Raw genomic sequence first — 20,431 nt, 5'->3', positions numbered from 1 at the left:
AGAATGTCAGAAAGTGGTGCCTCTTTACTTGACAGCCGTCCTGTCTCCAGGGACAAGGTAAAGGGAATGTTGGTGGAACAGTTTGAATCAGATGCTCTGCATAAGCTCGCATGTTATTAATGCTTGGTCCCCAGGTGATGGCAGCTTGTGAGGTGGAGCCTTGCTTGTAGGAGGTATGTGGCTGGGGATGGGGCTTGAGGTTGATTAGTGTCTAGATGTGTTAGTCGGCTCTCTCTCCTGCTGCTGTTGTCCACCTGCTAAAGCAGAGGTGACGTCCAGCCTCTGCTCACGCCATGCTTTCCACTGCCAGCACGGAGCTTCCACTGGAGACTGTAAGCCTGAACCAATCCTTTCCTTTCGTCAGCGACTTTTGATGGTCCCGGCAGTGAGAAGGCTACTGCAACAGCCAGCCTTCTGTGAAATCAATCCCCTGCTGACTGGCCTGAATTGGATCAATCCAACATTACCTTTGTTCCTTCAGAACACTATTTTATTCCAAAAAGGATTTAAGGAGACTTAAGATGGATAGGTTGATATGAGACACTAATGTGTGTGGAGGATGAAATTAGAACAAAGAGGAAAGGGAAGGAAAAACAGCTTACCCCAAAATGATAGATGCCAAGGGCTCCCCTATGCCGCACAAATGAGAGGCAACAGTTGTGGTCTTGAGCTGCCTAATATGACCCCCAGAAAGTCTTCTGATAGTCCTGATGAGCATAAGCAGACACTTATGTGGATGGCTCCTTTGGTCAGAAAGCTTTGTCATGGTCTGTCCACACCATTCTCAGGACCTTCAATCTTAGGAAGTCCAACGTCAACCAGCTAAGAGCTGCAGGATTGTGGACTTGGTATTGCTGGGTGGATGGAAAGGTAGAGGGAGACAAGGAGATATGGAGTGAGGGGTGCAATAGTAAGAACCTGGCCTGCTTGACAATGTACCTGGGCACAGAGTGACTCCTTATCTCCCTCTGAGCTCAGGCTAGCCCCTATCTGGGCCAAAGAGCTTCTCCCCACCCCCTCAGGCTGTCCGAGCCCCAGCTGGTTAGCTCCACCTGCTGTCTGAGCTGAGGCCGTGGTGGGGTGGGAGCCATGAAAAGGAAAAACTTGCATTTCCATCTGGCTTTTTACTACTGCTCTGAGCACATCTGCCTGTTCCCTTTCCTAGCCCGCCCCTCAGCACCAGGCAGGCCTTGGATGTGGAAGGGTCTCTGGGAAGGGCTGTCCTCCGCCTCTCACGCAGGGTGGGGCTGTTATTTGTCGCATAGCTGCAGAGCCAACGTGTGCCCTGCCAGGCTGCAGAAAGGGCGTGCTGATGATGTGGGGCAAGACTGAGCTGTTCTTGGAATCTGAGCAAGGCCACCACCGCTGGCCTTCCCGGGACTCGGAGGGGTGATGACAACTCCTCCAGACCAAGTCTTGCTGGGTCGGAAACAGCTCTTCATGGTGAAGAACAGCCGGGCTACAGAGTTGGCCTCTGCCACTTGCCAGCTGCGCAGCCCTCCACAATTAGCTCATGTCCCTGGTCCTTGGTCTCCAATAATAGCACCGTCCACCACGGAGTTCTACAACAAGGGTGGAATGAACTGAGTCACGGAGGTGCTTATGCCAGGGGCTTGCCCATGGGAAGCCAATGGGTAAAGCCAAAGTTGTCTATCAAGTCGCCTGCAAAACCCAGCATCATTCACAGTCAGTCTTCCATGCTGTACACATGCCTTCCTGCTCCACGTGCCTCAGGCAAGCTTCCTGCCTCCGGACACCCATGGGAGAAGGGCTTTGGATTCAAGTGCATACAGAACCCCAGTGATAAAGCCAGGCTGTCATACAGCTTTGGTGGGTGGGGTAGGGATGTGGCGGGAGGGGGGTGCAGCTGGCTCTGCACCTCGTCCCAGCTCCAGCCCCTGGTGGCCCGCAGACTCCTCATGAGAGCCCTGGAGCTGCTTAGGCCCAGATGAGAACTTCAGGCTGTCACAGGCTGGACTTGTGTCTTGTATCTCTCTGTTCACTCACCACTCACCCTTTCTCTTCCTTCACTTCCCTTTCCTTTTCTCCCCTTTCTGGGCATACCAGGGCCTCCATCCACTGCAAACAAACTCCAGATGCATGCTCTACCTTGTGCATCTGGCTTACGTGCGTCCTGGGGAATTGAGCCTTGAACCGGGGTCCTTAGAGTTCAAAGGCTAAGCCATCTCTCCAGCCCCCAGTGTGCTTTTATAACACTTTCCCTGGAGACCTCTCTGAACACTGTGGAGCTCTTATTCTTTTTTTAAAATTTTTTATTGACAACTTCTATACTTATAGACAATAAACCATGATAATTCCCTTCCCTCCCTCACTTTCCCCTTCACAACTCCACTCTCCATTATATCCCCTCCCTCTCTCCATTAGTCTCTCTTTTTTGATGCCATCATCTTTTTCTCCTGTTATGAGCGTCTTGTGAAGGTATTGCTAGGCACTGCGAGGTCATAGATATTGAAGCCAATTTCTGTCTGGACAGTTGCATTGTAAAGAGTCCTACCCTTCCTTTGGCTCTTACATTCTTTCTGCCACCTCTTCCGCAATGGACCCTAAGCCTTGGAGGGTGTGATAGAGATGTTACAGTGCTGGACACTCCTCCATCACTTCTTCTCAGCACTAAGTTGCCTTTTGGGTCACACTAGTGACCACCATCATCTGAAAAGAGAAGCTACTGTAACCAAAAGTGAGACGAGCATTGATATATGAATATGAACATTAAGTGTAGTGCTTTCAGGGCAATTTGGTGAGCATAATATGTGCAATTAGCCAGACAAAAGCAGGCTTTTTACCCCTAAAGCTCATGACCTCCCCTGCCATAGGCTTTTGATTAGGTTTTCAGTACCAGAGATGTATTCTCTCCCATAGAGCGGGCCTCCAGTCCAATTAGAGAGAAGTTGGTTTTCCCCAGAGCAGACATGCCACTATTGCACTCATTCAGTCATTTGGCCTGTCTGGCCAAACTTGAGGCTTCCAATGTCCACTGTTTTCACCACTGATGACTTCTGTCTCCCATAGGGCTGCATGCAGTTTTGTTTTGTTTCTTTCTAGCTTTCAGTTAGCTGGTCTCCAGGGAGGAGATTTTCAGCTCAGCCCCAGCTTGATTTCTTAGTGACTTACCGCCCAGGCATGTGCAGTCTTCAGCAATAGGGTCTTACCATCTGTTTCTCATGGGAAACCAAGGGCCTTGGCAATAGCCTGTAGTGTTTTGGAGGCAGCAGGGATCACCCTGGCCAACAACTCACTGGAAGGTATACCATCCCTGGCACTGAAAAGTTTCTAGTAACAATCTAAGACTTCTGAATGTGCCATTATCCAAAAAACTAGTCTTTCATATCTCTTATTCAGAATATCTTGAAACTTGATTGACCCCCCCCCCCCGCTTACTCACTCTCTTCCCCTGACCTTGCTTAGGCCTTTTCCCTCCTCGTAATCTGTTCCTGTACTTACGTATGCTCAGTACCATCCCCTTGGCGCTCTTACTCTTACCATGCACCATGGGCCTCTCCTTGGTGACTTTTGTATGCACCCTTCTTTCCTGCTTAAAATGCTGCCAGCAGAGAAAGGCCGAAGGAGGAAGTAGGCAGACAGACAGATGGCTAACACCCCCAGCTGTGTGAGGCTCAGTGTACTTATGCAGACAGAGGGCTGACACCCCAGTGTGTGAGGCTCAGTGTGGACGGGCAGACAGACGCTGACACCCCAGTGTGTGAGGCTCAGTGTGGACGGGCAGACAGACGCTGACACCCCAGTGTGTGAGGCTCAGTGTGGACGGGCAGTGTTGGTCCGCATTCAAGTCACTCTCAGGATTTAGGTTCACCTGGGAGATACATTTTCACACCTGCCTGTGAGGTGTTGCCAGAAAGGACTAACTGAAGAGGAAAACCCACACTGAATGTAAGTGGTGCCATCCCATGGCCTGGAGTCCCAGACTGAATAACAAGAAAGCAGCTGAGCCCACGTGTTTTCTTTCTGCTTCCCCACAGCGGCACAATAGCATCGGCCACCTCAAGCTCCCTCTTGCCATGCCTTCCCATCGTGACAGCTGGACTCTCAGTGTTCAAAACTAACCTGTCCTCTCCTGAATTGCTTTCTGTCACAACAACAAGAATAGTGACTAACATAGGCCCTTCATACACACTGCCCAGAAATTGAGCTCACTGGACTCACTCCACTTCCCTTAAAAAATCATGATAAAAATGTATGTAAAAATAATGTGTCAGTTTTATAATTTTATATAATAGTCAGCCATACACCACTCAAATAGCTTTGCATTAATACTCAAATGCTATCATTTACTAATTATTCTCTAGTTTGACTTGGAAGAACTTGCTTAAGCCCCCTTGGGCCTGTTTGCCCTCACTCATAAAATGGGTACACCTTCACCAGCCATGCCACAGGATTGCTGTGGAAGTAAATAAGCTATGTGGAATTCCTAGGCAATGTCTACTGGCACTGCTGAGTCACAAGGTTAGCTTTTGATTGCTGTCATTACAGATGCATTTCATGTAGATTCTATCATGCCAAATACTTCTGAGCTATAGTGAATCAGCTCCCTAAGGGTCAGCATAGGGTGGCAGGGAGTGGCACGCAAGTGGCTTGATAACCATGCTGTTGGGGAGTTTAATCAAAGCTTATGGGGTGCTGCAGGCTGGGCAAGAGCAGGGCTACATTTCAAACCAGCCAAGTAGGGTGGTTTGTTTTGTTGGGGGACACTGAAGTGGAACACTGAATTTGTAAGTCCATGTTGCTTCTGTGCCTATTGTTGGGGACTCTGCCCGGTCCCCAGCCCCTGCCCGAACCCTGGAAGCACGATGCCGCCTCCCTAGCCCAGGCTCTTCGTGTGCTCTTCATCCCCGCTCTATCTGAAAGCTGCACACAGCTGCCTGCTGGGAGCTGTTTGTCTGGGCTGCGGCATTTTGACAAGTGGCCCACAGTGGAAACACTGGCACATCGGGGTTTTTATTTTTCCAAAACACAGCACCATGGACTGTATGTCCACGCTTAGGTGTGTGTCCCTGACAGAGACCTGAGTAAGTGACCTTGAGTGTTTATGTTTGCATTTTATTGTGAGGCCACTCTCTTTGTCAGTGTTTAGAACTAACTGCGTCTTTTGCATGTGCGTGCGTGTGCATGCGTGCATGCATGGGCGTGTGTGTGTGCAAGCATCTGTGTGCACTGTGAATCTAAGGGCTGCTCTCCCAACTAGTGGCCCTGAGCTTGTTTTTCCCCGTGTGAGTGTGCTACACATGGTTGAGTGCCTGGGTGCAAGCCACCCTTCTGCCAAGGATATGTGAGGACACCCATAAACTCTCCTTTGCCCTGTGACCACGGCTTTCCTAGGACACTTTGCTTGGGCAGAATGTGAGCCAAGGAGAGGCTGTTTAGTCTAGAAGGCTTCCGGTGGAGACCCTGCTGAGATGGACCCTAGACCAGCTCCAAGTGTCCTGTGTGGAAGGCCTGTCCCTGCCTGCCCCAGGGCCCCTTCTGCTCAGCAGTGCTAGCCTGGACAACACCTCTAGCCTAAGTGCGAGAGGGCTCTGGGCCAATGGCCTGTGGAGACCTGCTGCTCATGTTTCTTGTTTTCCTTTTCTTGGTTCTTCTGTCCTCAGAACAGGGTTCTGTAATGAGTTGAGGCCGAGGGGCTGGAATAGAAAGAGAGGAAGAGTGAAGCCTTGGCACCAGGCTGACCTGACACTGAGATCTGACAGCCATGCACTAATCAAATTATGCTGAGATGGGACAGGGACTTGACATTTCTGCCTCAGTGTCCTCATCTATAAAATAGGCCCAGCAGCATTACACAGAAGGCTCACGAGAGGCCTGGATGGTCGGCCCTCGGCCACTCTCTGTCCCATTTCTGTCTAGTCTCAATGTAACACAGCTCTCTGCAGAACTGTGCCGTGAATCTCTAGAAATTGGTAACTTACTTTATGACCTGGCTGGGGACTGGCAGGGCAGGAGGGCTTAGCTTTGCAAAGGGACCGTCACTATTGTAACCAGTCTAAATACTCTTATTTGGCTTTCCGTGGGCTCAGCCAGCTCTGTAGGAAAGAAAGCACAAACCTCAGCAAGTGGGCAGTGGCGGGGGGGCAGCTGCTTTTGGCTTGTCGCCCCCACACGTTGCCCTGTTCCAGGCATGGTTCTAAGCCATGGGGCTTCTGCACTGGACAAGTTATGGCTGCCCCCTCAGAACTCCTGTTCAGGGTACACCCTTTCTGGTGGCAGAGACACAGGGGAAGCAGGGAACCAAGGAGCTCACCTCAGCAGGGTTCCAGACAGCACAGTCTCTGCATGTGAATATAGCAGCTATGACGGAAGCACGCGGTGAGTGTCAGGGCACCACTTATATGAAGTGGTCATCAGAAAGAACTCTCTAAGATGGGCGTGGTGGCTCACGCCTTTAGTTCCAGCACTTGGGAGGCAGAGGTAGGAGGATCGCCATGAGCTCGAGGCCACCCTGAGACTACATAGTGAATTCCAGGTCAGCCTGAGCTACAGCGAGACCCTACCTCAAAACCCCTTGCCCACCCCCCGCAAAAAAAAAATTAGAAAGAACTCTCTAAAGAGAGCTGTGGTTGAGGTCTGAATGAGAAGCCAATTCAGTATGTGGGTCGGGTACTTTCCAGCTCCCCATTCCCTATGGATTCCATGCCCCAGTCCTCAGGATGGTTAGGCTCTAATACAACTTGACATCCTGTCCTGTCCCTGTCCCTGCAGGTCACCTCAATCCCACCACACTGGTACTCATCCACCTCAGGGAGTTTGCACCTTTGTACCTGCTGTCTGTTCTGTCCAGGGCACTTCCCACAGATGTTCCCATAGCCAACTTACTCATTCCTTCAAGTCTTGCCTAAAAGTCATCTTTGTGATGGGCTGTGGGTTCTCCCTTAGCTCGTATCACTGTGTCTTAGTGACCATCCTCTCACGCACCTGTAGTTTACTTACTGCTTATTATTTTCTTTTTTAATTATGTGTGAGAGAGAGAAAGAGGGAGAGAGAGGGAGAATGGGCACACCAGGGCCTTCAGCCACTGCAAACAAACTCCAGACACATGCACCCCCTTGTATACATGTATGACATTATGTACTGGTGTCATTGTGCCTCTGATTGTGTGGGACCTGGAGACTCAAACATGAGTTCTTAGGCTTCTCAGGAAAGTGCCTTAGCCACTATTCCATCTTTCTAGCCCTTATTATTTTCTTTCTCTTCTAGGAGTAGGCATTTTTGTTTTGTTATACTTTGGGATGTAAACAAGTCCCTAAAATGGTGTACTGAAGACAGTAAGTGTTTAATAACTACTTGACTACTTGCTGGCTGCAGAAAGGGACTCAGCATTGTCTCTAAGGGCCACAAAGTGTTGAGGCCCCAGTTTCTACTGCAAGAGACTACCCTATGCTCTAAGCTGGCATGAAGGAGCCCCAGATTCCACATGGAGATGGGGCCTGGGTCAGACTGAGCACTCAGCACTCAGAGGAGCCTATGGTGGCCTCTGAGGACTCTAGGGAGTCTGAGAGGGGAAGACTTGTAGTGGGAGAGGGACAAAGAGAAGAATGGCTTCTCTGGATTCAGGAGGTGAGAGACTTGCTTCACCCAGAGCTGGAAGGAAAGGGAGCAGAACCTTCCCTCCCTCTCCAGACTGGTAATGTTGGTCAGTGGGCAGAGTGCTAGCCAGGCAAGCACGGGAACCTGAGTTCAGATTCCAGAACCCATGCCAAATGCCCGGTGTTAGGGCACACACCTCTAATTCCAGTACCAGCAAGGTGGAGACAGGTTCCCGTTTCACTGGCTAGCTAGCCTAGCTCCAGACTCAGCAAAAGGGCCCTGTGTCAAAGAAAAAGGAGGAGGGTGGTTGAGGAAGATATCAGACATAGACCTCTGACCTCCACATACATGCATGTGCACATGTGTACGTACACAAGTATGAACAGACACACAACCCTGCTGCCATGCAATCTCAGGCATCTATCCACGTGCCCACTGTGATATTCCCATGCATCTGAAAGCATCATATCCAACCTCTGTCCTTAGTATGTGCTCTACGGACCTAACATCAAATTCTGGGTCCAACTTGTATGTGCTGTGTATCCCCGGGAAAGCCATTTAAGCTCTCTGGTTCTGCTTCCCTAATTGTATGATGGAAACAGTGCCAGCCACATGACATAGTTATGGAAGATCAAAGAGATAATAAGTGGAGAGTATAATGAGCGCCACCCATGACGGGAACTGGCTGGCACATGGCCTGTCACGTAGCAGGTCAGTGCTAATGAGCTATTTGAAGAGGGAGAGGCTAGCTAAGTGTGAAGGGTCAGTTGGGGGTTACGAGATCAGCTTAACGCCTTTGGGGGTGTACAGATCATGAAAGTGAAGGGCTTTTCTTGAGTCGATGTCACTGGTCCACAGTCCTGTGGGTACCAGCAGAAGGGGGCAGTGGTGTTGGGCCACCCGGCCCTGACTACTTAGGTGAGGCCTTTTCTAAAGTAGGAATGAAGGTCACGAGTGTCTCCCTTGCCATATTCACGCCAACCCTTCCTCTAGAGTGTGCTGGGGGACAACCCAGGCAGGTAAGAGAGCATTCCTGTCTTGGGCCTCAGTCCCAGTTGTGCATTTGAGAGTGGCAGGCGAGTGTGCAGTGGCTGAGTTCCCCTAAGAGACCCTGGGTTCAGTCCCTCGGCCACTACTCACCGGCTGCACCATCTGGGACCAGTTTCCAACCTGAGTTCAGTTTCTTTGTCTGCTAAAAAGAGCTGATGGTGACTCCTGGCGGGGGTGGGGGTGGGGGGCAAGGGGCTGCAATGGCAGGCACATGACACAAAGAGAAGTGACCACCCAAGGTCCAGGTGGTCCCCCCATGCTGGCACCCTGTAGTCTCCCTTCCACTGGCTTTGGCTCCCTGGTGCTCCTGTCTCAGTCAGGAAGTACCTGCCTCTCAGGCGGGGCAGCAGGAGAGCTGCCTCCTGGGTTGGGAGAGAAGCCTCGTGCTATGCTCTTCTCCAGGAATGAGAAAACACAAGAGTCCTAGGCATGGAGCAAGCTGCAGAGCTCACAGGAACACCCTCTCCCGGGTCTGCCTGGGGCCGGGGTGACCAGACCCTTCTTCTCTCAGAGCCTCTGCACATCTGGGGGCCCTACACACCCACACACAATCAGGGACGTCCCAACACCTTTCATGCACACAATGACACAGATACACACTCATAAACATCTCTGAAATGCTCTCTCACACACCCTTTTCTGTAGTCCTTTTCATACAGGAATCCACAGGTCCTGATATGTACAGACACACACACACACACATACACACACAGAATGCTAGACAGAGAGACAGAGAGACTCACAGAGAGAGAGAGAAAAAAAATACTCAGCTACTCCCTGGCACTTGGCCACATGTATAATTATGCACACCATGAACACGCATGCACTTTACACACAGGCTTAATGCTACGAAAAGATGAGGCCCCCAGAGTTCCTAGTCTCCTAGCCTTCAGGCATCAACAGTGTTTTAATATCCAAACAAACCAATGCCAGCCCTCCCCTGTGGCTCATTTGTTCAAGCCAAGGTACCTGCATCAGCCTCATGTGGCTCTAAACACCTGCACTCCAACACCCTCTCTCCTGCATCCACCATGGTTCCAGAAAGGCCACAACACGGAACCTCGGAGCAGCCAGAGAGCCAGGCCCGAGCCATTGAGCACCCGTCTCCCTCTGCTTCCATACCTCTCCCCGAAGACTTTTTGTGAAGCCATGTAAGGGGATCTCCAGAGCCCAGCAGTGTCTCTTCAGAGGCAGAAGGAACTTCAGACACTGCATGATATCCGTGATAGTTCTTCCTGATACACACATGGGCATGTGCGCACGTGCACGTATATACATGGGTGTTTCCACGCACAGCCTCAAAGAATTTCTTTCCTGTCTAGAGCCAGGCCCTCCCCTGACGCATGTCTTCAGGACAGTTCTGGAAAGCAAGGAGTTGAGGCTTCCAGTAGGTCCAGCCTGGGGCAGAGGTGGGGTGGCTAGGCAGTCCAGTGAGGAAGGGGTCCCTGTTTAGAAGGTGCCTGTGTGACTGAGTCATGCTGCTGTTCTGTGGCTCAGCCTTGCTCCTGTGGTACCTCCCGACCCTCTTGGGCCAGCCCCATTGTCCTCCCCTTTCCTTCCTCAGTGGTCACCCTTCACAACCCTAGCCCCTGCCACCTGGAATGACTTTCTCACTCATGGTCCTCATGGGCTGTAGTGGGCACCTCCACCACATATACCCACATAGCCTGGCAAAAAAAAAAAAATATGCTCAGTAAATTACTCCTTATCATCTTCGTCTCTGCACGTGTCATAAATATCTTCACATCAGCACCAGGTCATTCATGTTTTTCACTCGGCATTGTGGGGCCTTAAGAGCTACACAGCTCGGCCATAGATTCTTGTTCTGAAGGAGACGAAGCCTGATTTCTGGTCTGCTTCTCCTACTTGCTAGCTTGTGGACATGACAATATTTCCCACACCTAGTTCTGAGTCAGGGCGGGTGGCAGTGACAGACAGACAGACAGACAGACAGAAGGGGTGGCTGAAGGGCGGCCCCACCTCTACCCGGGTAGCTCCTTCTGGCTCTCATTCATCTGCTTTGCTTCCTCACCAGCTGGGATTTAAACCAAAGGTCCTGTGGTTAAAAAGGAAAAAGAAGCTGGGCATGGTGGCACATGCCTTTAATCCCAGCACTTGAAGCAGAGGTAGTAGGATCACCATGAGTTCGAGGCCACCCTGAGACTACATAGTGAATTTCAGGTCAGCCTGAGCTAAAGTGAGACCCTACCTCATAAAAAAAAAAAGGTGGGGGGAAAGAAAGTTGATCAGATGTGGCCTGGTGGCTATCTGAGGCCCTTGTCAGCCAGGTTTGTCATCAATGCTCATGTGATATAGAGCAAGAACAACTGTTACTTATTTTTCTTCAAAAATGTTTATTTATTTACTTGTGTGAGAGAGTCACACAGAGGTGTGGGAGAGAATGTGCATGTTAGCATAGGGCATGTTAGCCACTGCAAACAAACTACAGATGTGTGTACCATTTTGTGCATCTGGCTTTACATGGGTACTGGGGACTCAAACTTGGGTTATCAGGCTTTGAAAGCAAGTGTCTTTATCTGCTGAGCCATCTCCCCACACTGAACAACTATTTCTGGAAGGACTTAGGACTACACTGGTCACCTGTACCCCAACATGAGGGGCTTCACATAACTGCCTTGGCCTCTGCTTTCTTGTCCCACACACTGTTCTGTGCTCTAAGGAGAGGTGTGGGGCACAGCTGGGGTGTGTGCATGGAGCCCCCAGGAGGCATCCTTGAGCAGTGGCCCTGGTGACCACTGGCCTCCCAGGAGACCGAGGATCCTGGCTTCTGGCTGGGGTTCCGTGTTCAGGGTGCAGATTGTCTGTGAGTGGGGTGGCCCTGTTGCTGAGACGTCTAATTTGTAGTCTTCAGGAGCCAGCTCAGTTGTGTAATTTTTATTTCCATACTCCACACCCCCTCATCGTCGCACAGGAGCCAAGCCCATCTTTCCTCGGCCTCCGAGCTTGTTTGCATCCCAGCTGGGCCAGGTGCCCCTCCTTATTTTTCCACAGCTCTCGCCCACCAGGGAACATGCCTGTAGCAGTGGGGAAGCTGATACATGTACATGGTACCTCAAAGACCCATCTCCAAGACCAGAACACCAAGGACACATGTGGGTGGCATCTCCTGGGTGGCCTGAAGCTCTGTGAGGTCACTCTCCCATCACTGTGTGTTTCCAGTGAAGGCGTGATCAGTAGCAAACAACACTGGAGTTGGCTCAGGACCCACCTTTTTCCAGCGATTTAGTTTACCTTCTCTGAGCCCCGCATCCCTAGCAGTGAGGACCAGTCCTATCTGCACAATGAGGTTGTTGCAGGCTCTGTCCATCAAGCAGTGGCATCACCGAGACGACACACCATTCCTGGCAAAGGCCTGCAAATCCCAATTGCCATCTGGGTGGGAGTCATTCTCACAATCACAGCCTGCCCTGTTATCCAAGGCTGGACTGTTCTCATTACTGTGAGATTATCAGACAGACCAGCCTCTTCCTATCTGGTAAGTGGTTTGTATCTCCATCAGACCAGAGGGCAGTTTTTTAGAGCAAGCTTTCTGCAAGACGCATGTCCGAAAGCAGATGCTGTGGCCACTATTGCTGCCTCCTCGGGGAATGCTTTCAGCCTCCCACTGAGAAAACCACTAAGCCTCAGCACTGGGCAGGAAACCATGATGCTATAGGACAAACAGACCTGAACCTTGACCTGTACCTGCTTCATTTGACTAGGAGGGCTGAGACCCATGGGTTGTTTAACAATCTGCTTTCCTGAGCAAGGCATTTGACTGTCGCCTTTAAGTAGATAGGACTAGTCCCACTTCTCAGACAAGGAAACTGAGACCTTGGGTGTGTGGTACTGGTCAAAGATCACCAGCTGGTGAGAATGGCACTGCCCTAAGAATGTTCGCTTGTGTTGTTCTATCCCAGCACTTAGCTCTTTAGAGACAGGAGCGGCATCCATCCCTCACAGCACCTGGCCAAGGCCCCCATGAGAGCCCTTGTGACCACAACCATGGCTCATTCTGGCCTCTTCCAAGTCTCTCCTCTGTGGCTTTTCTTCTGAGGAGGAGGAGGAGGAAGAGAAGGACGTTGCTTTTCCTGCCAGCAGCTCATCAGGGGCCTCTGCTTGGTTTCCAGTCTGCTAAGGCAAGCAAAGGCTTGACCCAGGCCCAGGGCTACTGGCCCGGACCCTGTCTCTGTCTTGCAGACAGAGGGGCGCTGGCACTCAAGACCCTGAGCCCTGAGTTGCCAGCAGGGCCGCAGACTATGGAGCTGGCCAAGAGGCTATGATGTTCACAGCCAGCCACCAGTAGAGACAGAGCCCAGAAGGCCTGGTCAGCAGTTGCCTGTGGGCTCAGAAATGTGCTGGCTCCTGACTGGATCCTTTGGTTCAGGAACCTGTCTAGCAGTCCAAGCTTTGCTTCAGCAGTGTCTAGCCCATGTATAGAAGGCCTGCTCAGGCTGGAAGACAGCTTCTCTTCCAGTTGTCCATCTGTCCCTAGTACTGACTGCACCAGGGTGCACATTCCCACGGCTTTGTTAAAACCAGGAAGCATGTTAGGTCCTCATTGATCTGCAGGTTTTAGTACCCAATGTCTTAGAGAAGCAGCCTTTGTCCCTGGAAGCTGCACTGGGGGAGCCCTTGCTCCAAGGACAGACAGACAGACAAGACTGATCTGGATTCCAAGGTCTGCTACTTCCCAGCTGTGTGGACTTTAGCCTGTCACTTAACTTCTCAGAGCTGTGTCTTCTTCATCTGCAGATAAAGGGGAGGTCTGCAGCACACTCAGAGTGGCTGTGGTAAGAAGATTTCTTTTAAACTTTTTTCGTATTACTTTTCATTAGCATGTATTAACTAGACATTAGTGGTTCAGATGTCAGAACGCATGCACTCCAGTGTGCACTGATCAAGCCCAGCCTCCCTTTCTTGACCCCAGTACGCACTGTTGTGTATTCAGGTGCATCCTTTTAGCGTCTACGTGTAAGAGAGAAAATGTGTACTGCTTGTCTCTGTGTCTGGCTTATTGCTAGTCCCATCCATTTTGCTATAAATTAGAGGATTTTGTTTTTATGGCTGAATAATAATATTCCATTGTATGTATATACTAGAGTAGACAGCTTCAGGTTGCTAGGATGAACCTCTAAACAAACACAGTTGATGGGAGAAATGATATTTATTTGAAGCTTACAGATCCAGGAGAAGTTCCATAATGGCAGAAGGTGGCCCCCATTTCACAGATCCAAGCACAGAGAAAATCTACTACTGACACCACAACCAAGCTCACTTCTGGAACCAGGCAAAGCTCAAGCACTTTGTAGATCTTTACACTGGAATGCTCCAAACACACTTTAAGGCTGATGCCAAGACCCAACTACAGTGACAACAAGTTATAAGCTTGAATAAAACTCCTGAACTGGCTGGTGGATATCCATTAAAACTACCGCATTCTGTCCCTGACCCCCAATAGACTCATAACCACCTCACATTGTAATTTATATTCAATCCAACTTCAAAGGTCCTCATTGTCTTTACCAACTTAAGATAATTTTTAAAGTCCCAAGTCTTATCTAAGATTTAAGATTGTCTTGTAACTGTGAGTCCTATAAAATCAAACAATTATATACTTTCAACATATAAAGGCATGGGGTAAACATTTTCAAGTGTTATAAGACATACCAAGGAGATACTAGAACAATGAAAACTCAATAACCATGAGGAAAACATCACGCATCTGCAGTTCAAGTCTGACATCCATAACCAGTGACTGCCAATCTCCAGATTTTCCAATCCCGCCCCTCCAGCTGGGCTGAGTATCCAGGGAAAACTCATTCTGAGCCAACAGCCTGCATGGTACCTCTTGCACAGTCCTCATATATCCAAAACATCTTTGGGTCTCCACGCAAATCACAGTCCGTCTTGCAAAGGTTCTTCCAGCTGATTCATGAGTGTCATCATACCCTGCCTCTGTGCCGCATCTCAGCAAAGGCTTCTGAAACCGTGTGCAGCTCATGACCACTCCACACATTTTTCATGTTTCCAAACCCAATACTATATGTGCAGGACATAGCCATATTCTTTTTTTTTCTTCAAAATGCATTATTTGCTCTGCTTATTTGCCAAAAATAATTGGAAAAGGAGTATGTCCCAAATCAACAGAAGTCTTTTATTGTTTCAATAAAAACAAAATTGTTCTTATGATCCAGGATCTCGTTTCTGTACACAGGTGAATAACTTAGATCTTACTCATGAGCCTGCTGCACTGTTCCTTTTTCAGAAACATAGATACCATCCAAAAACTTTCGGATATCCTTATTTTTAATTGCGGTGGCTTATTGAATCAAAGCAGCTGAATTTGAAACAAGTTCAATATCATTTCCTTCAAGGATTAACTCATCTTTCTGGGCCTGAGACACAGAACAAGCAACACCTGTTCTCATCCGAACCCTGCGGATGTACTTTTTACCCAAGAAATTTCAGATTTCGCCAAGAGATCCATCTTCCTGAATAAGGACGTTGATGGGGAAGTGAGCACACACGGACCTCATCTTGTATCGGAAGCCCAGTGTCACACCGTTGATCATGTTCTGGACGTGACTACGGACAGTACGAACAGTAGCCAGTTCCTTTCTGTCTCCCCACCATTTGTCAACTTGTAGCCTCTGTTTTTTCTTTCCCAGGAGACTCAGTTCTACATTGATGTGGTTGAAGTCCCTCCAGAGGGTTTCTCTGGGGCCCTTCACGATCACTGTGCGTCCCTTCAGCATGATGTCGACATTTTCTGGGATGTCGACAGTCTGGTTGCTGAGAATGGTCTTCATCCTCGCAGTAGATGCGGCAAAGAGCAGAGCCATATTCTTAATTCAGAGACTTAATAATGACCTTGAAGAGCATGTTCCTTGATCTCCTGTTAAAGAGTTTGCATTTTGCCAGGTGTGGTGGTTCATGCCAGTAATCCCAGCACTCGGGAGGCAGAGGTAGGAGGATTGCCATGAGTTCAAGGCCACCCTGAGACTACATAGTTAATTTCACGTCAGCCTGGACCATAGTGAGACCCTTCCTGGGGGGAAAAAAAGAGTTTGCATTCCTGCCATTCAGTCTTTCTGGGGTGGAATCACCTCAGGCATTCTTTCAATTGTTTTAATGTAAAGGAGTTGGACAATCCTCCTTAAGATTGCTAATGTGTTTGACAATAACAGCTTCAGTAACGGAAAAGAAATCCCTGTACCAGTAAATTTTAAACTTGCTTGAATTTTTCCAGCTTAAAATCTTAAACCTCTCAGGCCCATATATTTATCCAAGCACATCAGACCATTACACATTTAACCTTGATTAAACTATTTGGGGATGGGCAGCAGAATGCAGCCAACCCTTATGCCAGTAGCCCAGTTCTACCAGTTTTTTGCCATTGTCCCAATTTTAGTTCATAAGTCCAGATTCCAACAATTTTATTCAATTATTTCTTGGCCCACTCTGGTGGAGCAGGCCTGTAATGTGAGTAGTCAGGAGGCAGAGATGGGAGATAGAGAGCTCCAGAGCTACATAGTGAGAGACAAAAATTGGTTTTCTGCCCATTCTCTGGCCTAGCACTGCTGCTTCCTGTTGAAAGGCTCTGGAAGTGTCTGTTTCTGGCAAGGATTCAGAGACCCAGGTGCTTTAAAGGCTCAGAATCCATCACTCCCGGCCACGCCTCAGGAGGCAAAGGAAGTACTTCTGCATGGGGCCGCCATCTCTGTGAAGGTCTTCCCAGAACTGGGGGAGTTGGAATGAAGCCACCTGACAGGAAGTGGAAGGCCGAACCAGAGCATGTGTGCAGTATAAGCTAGATGAGGCAGCTTGCACCTGTTGCATGAACTTGCTCTGGGGAGACATGGGCAGATTTCTGCTCATCCCGGACAGCACACCAGTGACAGAGCCAGAGAGCAAATCCACTAAAGCCCAACTTGAGCTGACAGAGCGTGGATGACTCCCAAAGCAGCTACATCCCAAAGAGTCTCACTGCAACATGGCTGGTGACCTCCCCATAGCTTGTATGGACGGAGAGCTCCCTTCAGTTAACCCTGCACCCTCTGTGTCCTCTAGCATCTCCCAAGACCATGCAGCTGGGGCAGAATTACATAACACTGGCAGAGAGATGCTGGAAAGAGTGGCTGGATCTCAGGCAAGGGCCTGATGACCCTCCTCTCCCCTCCCGTTTCACCCCGCCCTCGTGTGAGGGAGTGTCAACAGGTCCCATCTCCAGAGTCTCTTGCAGGTAGTCACAGCTGCTCTGACAAAGATGGTCATGGTAGTACACTTGGAAGACAGCATTCCACACCAATATTCTATCCTGGAAGTTGTGCAGAGCCAGAAGAAATGTCTAGAGAGAGTGTTGACATGATTATATTTTCCTTGTAGCCCAAATACTCTAGTCACCATGCTAAGAGACTGAAGGGAGAAAGACGACAGGCAAGAGACCCAGAAAGTCCTCCCGGCCTCTTTCAGGAAAGCTGAGTAGACTATTGGAAGGGATAGAAGAGGCTGACATTTGTCCTCACAGGCACTGTGGGTCATGGAATTGGGGTATGCATTGCGGCAAAGACTCAAATAGGTTTGGGGTCCATGTCTAGTTCAATGGCTCATCCAACCTCAGGCTTGGGAAGTTACAGTCGGCAAGGAGCAGCTGCTTGGAAGGTCTGTTTGTACAAGCTCAGGCTCTCCCATTAGGCAGCACACAGTGCTCTGTGAGCCTTTGGGGAAACCACAGGCACCTGTGTTGTCCTCTCAGCATCTGTGTCTGTCATCGCATCCCACTCTGCTTCCCATGCCCCTTTCCTGTCTTTGTCTTCCCCCACAGGCATGAAGACTTGCCCCTGAGCACTGCAGGGAAGAGGGGGGTTTCCTCACCCTTAAAAGGGACTTGGGTGTATGGCTTACTTTCAACATCTTCCAGAACATGTGATATTATCCAGGAAGGGATCCAGAATCCAGAAGGCTTCAGTCTTGCTTCATGCTGGGAGGGAGGATTCAATTCCTGCAAGCAATTCTTTTCTTAGGATTTAAGAGAAAAGCTCTGCAAATCTCAAATCTTCTTCCATATCTCTGAAGGTTGTTGGAACCTCAGGATGCCTCCCACCATTCAGCTTGATTATGGGACCTGGCTGGTTCAGAATGCACTTCACGTAGTGCCACACCTTGTAAAATGTAATAATAGATTTCCTCTGATGGGTGGGAATTTCAATACCAAAAGCTGAAAATATTCACATGGGCCAGATGGAGTCTGTGGTGGTTAGTTCTGATTGACAATTTGATGGGGCGTCGAATCATCTGGGAGGTACATCTCGGGCCATAGCTACGTGAGTTTCTGGAAAGGTCTAACTGAGGAGGAAGACCCACCCTGAATGTGGACAGCATTAGGCTGGGGACTCAGACTGACTGAAAAGGGAAGAGGCCAGTGAGGCGTCCCTCTCGCTCAGCCCCGACTGCAGGCGCAGTGGGGCCAGCTGCCCTGCACTTCCTGCCACCATAGGGGACTGTACCCTTGCCTGTGAGCCAAACAAGCCCTTCCTCCTGTGTGTCGTTTCTTTTCACTATTGAACCTAGACACTAGAAAAATAACTACTATGGGGTCCCAGGAGTCAGTAATTTCAAGTTAAAGCTTCTAGGAAAGAACCTGAAGCAAGCTTTCCAGGCCTCTCGCTGTTCCACCCCAGAAACGAAGGTTGTCACGGGCTCTGGAAGCCTAATGACCTTCTATCTGCCCAGTGTCACCTGGCATAGCACGGGGTCTTAGAACAGGTGCTGCCCCTGCAGAAAGCCTCAAAGCCCACCCTGGAAGAGGCTGGTTATAGCTGCCCCTGGCAGGTGCCTCTGTCTGCTGCCTGACCATTGAGTTAGGGTTGCATGGGGGACCTTGAACTTCTGCCTGGCCTGAACCCTGACCTGCACATTCTGTGGCTGCTGGCCTTGCCTGCAAGTACAGTTTTGGCCGACCTCTCTTCTGCCTCAGTTTCTCTCCATGCTCAGGAGTCGTCTTTCTCACTCCCAAATTCCTGCCAGTTGGGCATACACAAGGTGACTTGGTATCCTTCTAGCCAGTTGGCATTTTGTTCTCTTAGCATCCAGGTATCTTCTAAGATGGATGAGACAATTGGCTTTTAGTTAGGACACATCTTTCTAACATATTTCCAAGCATTGGCCGCTTGCTTTGCAATGGACACTCCATGTCACTCTATTACATGCTCAAGCTAACCCGGGGAGCTATATATTACTACTCCACTTGTAATGAGCACCTCACAGGATTGATTGTCTGCCTTGAACCCCCTTTCTCAGAGTTCCTTTCAGGGGGTGCTACTAGAGTCCCACGTAAGCCCACTCCTTGGACTCATGGGATAGATGCAGAAGTGAGCACACCGCTGATAAAGGTTGAATCTGTTTCCCTTACTTGGAAGTTTGGTACTGGGGCTGACAGAAAGGGACCAGCTTCACTCAGTGTTAAAACAGTCATTGAGAGCAAAATAAGCCCTTCCTCCTACGTGTTGTTTCTTATCAGTATTGAACAGAGACATGAGAAAAGTAACTAATACAGGGTCCCAACAGCTTCTATAGCCATGCATTTTGCTACACAAGTCAAAAAGCAAGTGTGGTGTTTGAGAAAGCAGAACTTTCTGGAAGCAATAATGCAGTAAAGTGAAACAGGCCAGAGCTTAATACCCTGGCCTATTTCCAGCCGTGTGATTTGGATTAATGATGCCAATAGTGGTAGTGCTATCTGACGTGGAGTTCTCACAATGTGCACGACACTCTTCCCAGTGCCTCACATGCATGCCTTACAGGCAGGTGCCCACAAGCATTAGCACACACTGTCATCCGAATGGAAGCAGAAGGAAGGTTCTATTACCATGCCTAGGCTTGATGCATGCATGGAACCAAGATGTCCAAGAGTGAATAGACCAATGGGTGCAGGTGGTTGGGTACATCTCTTGAACTCAACTTACTGACCTGGATGTGGAGAGAATACTGGCTCTTGTACAGAAAAGAGATAGCATGGCAGGCCCAAGACTGCTGTCCTCAGACCGTCTTGCTCATGGGGTTGGCCTCAGCTTGCATCTGAGAGCTGGGACAACTGGAAGGTTCCTTCCATTCCCCAATAAAAATGGCTCACTATGCTAAAATGTTTGCTCAAACAATATGGCTTGTACTTGAAGATCCTTAGCACATCTTCTCTCGGGTGTGTGGTTTGACCCCGAGCTAAAGTGCAGTCACTGCTTGGAGGAGGGCTTGGGCACCAGATGTGTGAGAAATCGTTAGACCCTCTGTACACTTGGAGGACACCTTCTGCAAACCTCTTTTAGAGTTCCCTGGAGCCCCTCCTCAGATGCCATTCCATTTTTAACCATCTAACCCTTGCACTGTGGGCCTGGCACCTGTGCAGAATGGCACACTGTTTCTAGATATTTTAGCAACAAAGGATGTGTTTGTTCCTAGAGGTTTACCAGCCTGAATAAGATGGTGTGTGGGAAGGATGCTTTCTTTCTACTGCTATATTTTTAGGTTGATTCTCTGGGGAGCCAACTGTACCAGCCCACTGATCAGAGGGAGCAAAAAATAAACTCTTGCTTCTAAGGTTTCAGGTCACCTACTTCCTTCAGCACAAGGGGACAAGGATGGTCGGAAACACTATGTCCCACATGCCTCATGGGCAGCTGACCACAGACTGAGCATCTTCTCCCACCTGCCTGGTGAGGCTGGTGACTCCACACCAACCATCCAGGTGTGTGACCAGGGGAATGGGAGGTACCCGGAATGTAGACAAAGGGCCTTGACCTGGACCCTTGCGCAAGCACTCAGTTCC

General features: G+C 49.5%; 1 protein-coding gene and 1 pseudogene across 1 annotated transcript in view; one reads left to right on the top strand and one right to left on the bottom strand.

The window, feature by feature from the left end:
• Nav2 (neuron navigator 2) overlaps positions 1-20,431 on the top strand; it is a 728,975-nt gene that overhangs the window by 241,876 nt on the left and 466,668 nt on the right. The window lies entirely within an intron of this gene.
• LOC101607693 lies at positions 14,740-15,439 on the bottom strand (annotated as a pseudogene).

Source organism: Jaculus jaculus, chromosome 3 (assembly GCF_020740685.1).
Source record: "Jaculus jaculus isolate mJacJac1 chromosome 3, mJacJac1.mat.Y.cur, whole genome shotgun sequence".
NCBI lineage: Eukaryota > Metazoa > Chordata > Mammalia > Rodentia > Dipodidae > Jaculus > Jaculus jaculus.
The sequence above is the reverse complement of the archived record's forward strand: the minus strand, read 5'-3'. Positions and strand labels throughout refer to the sequence as shown.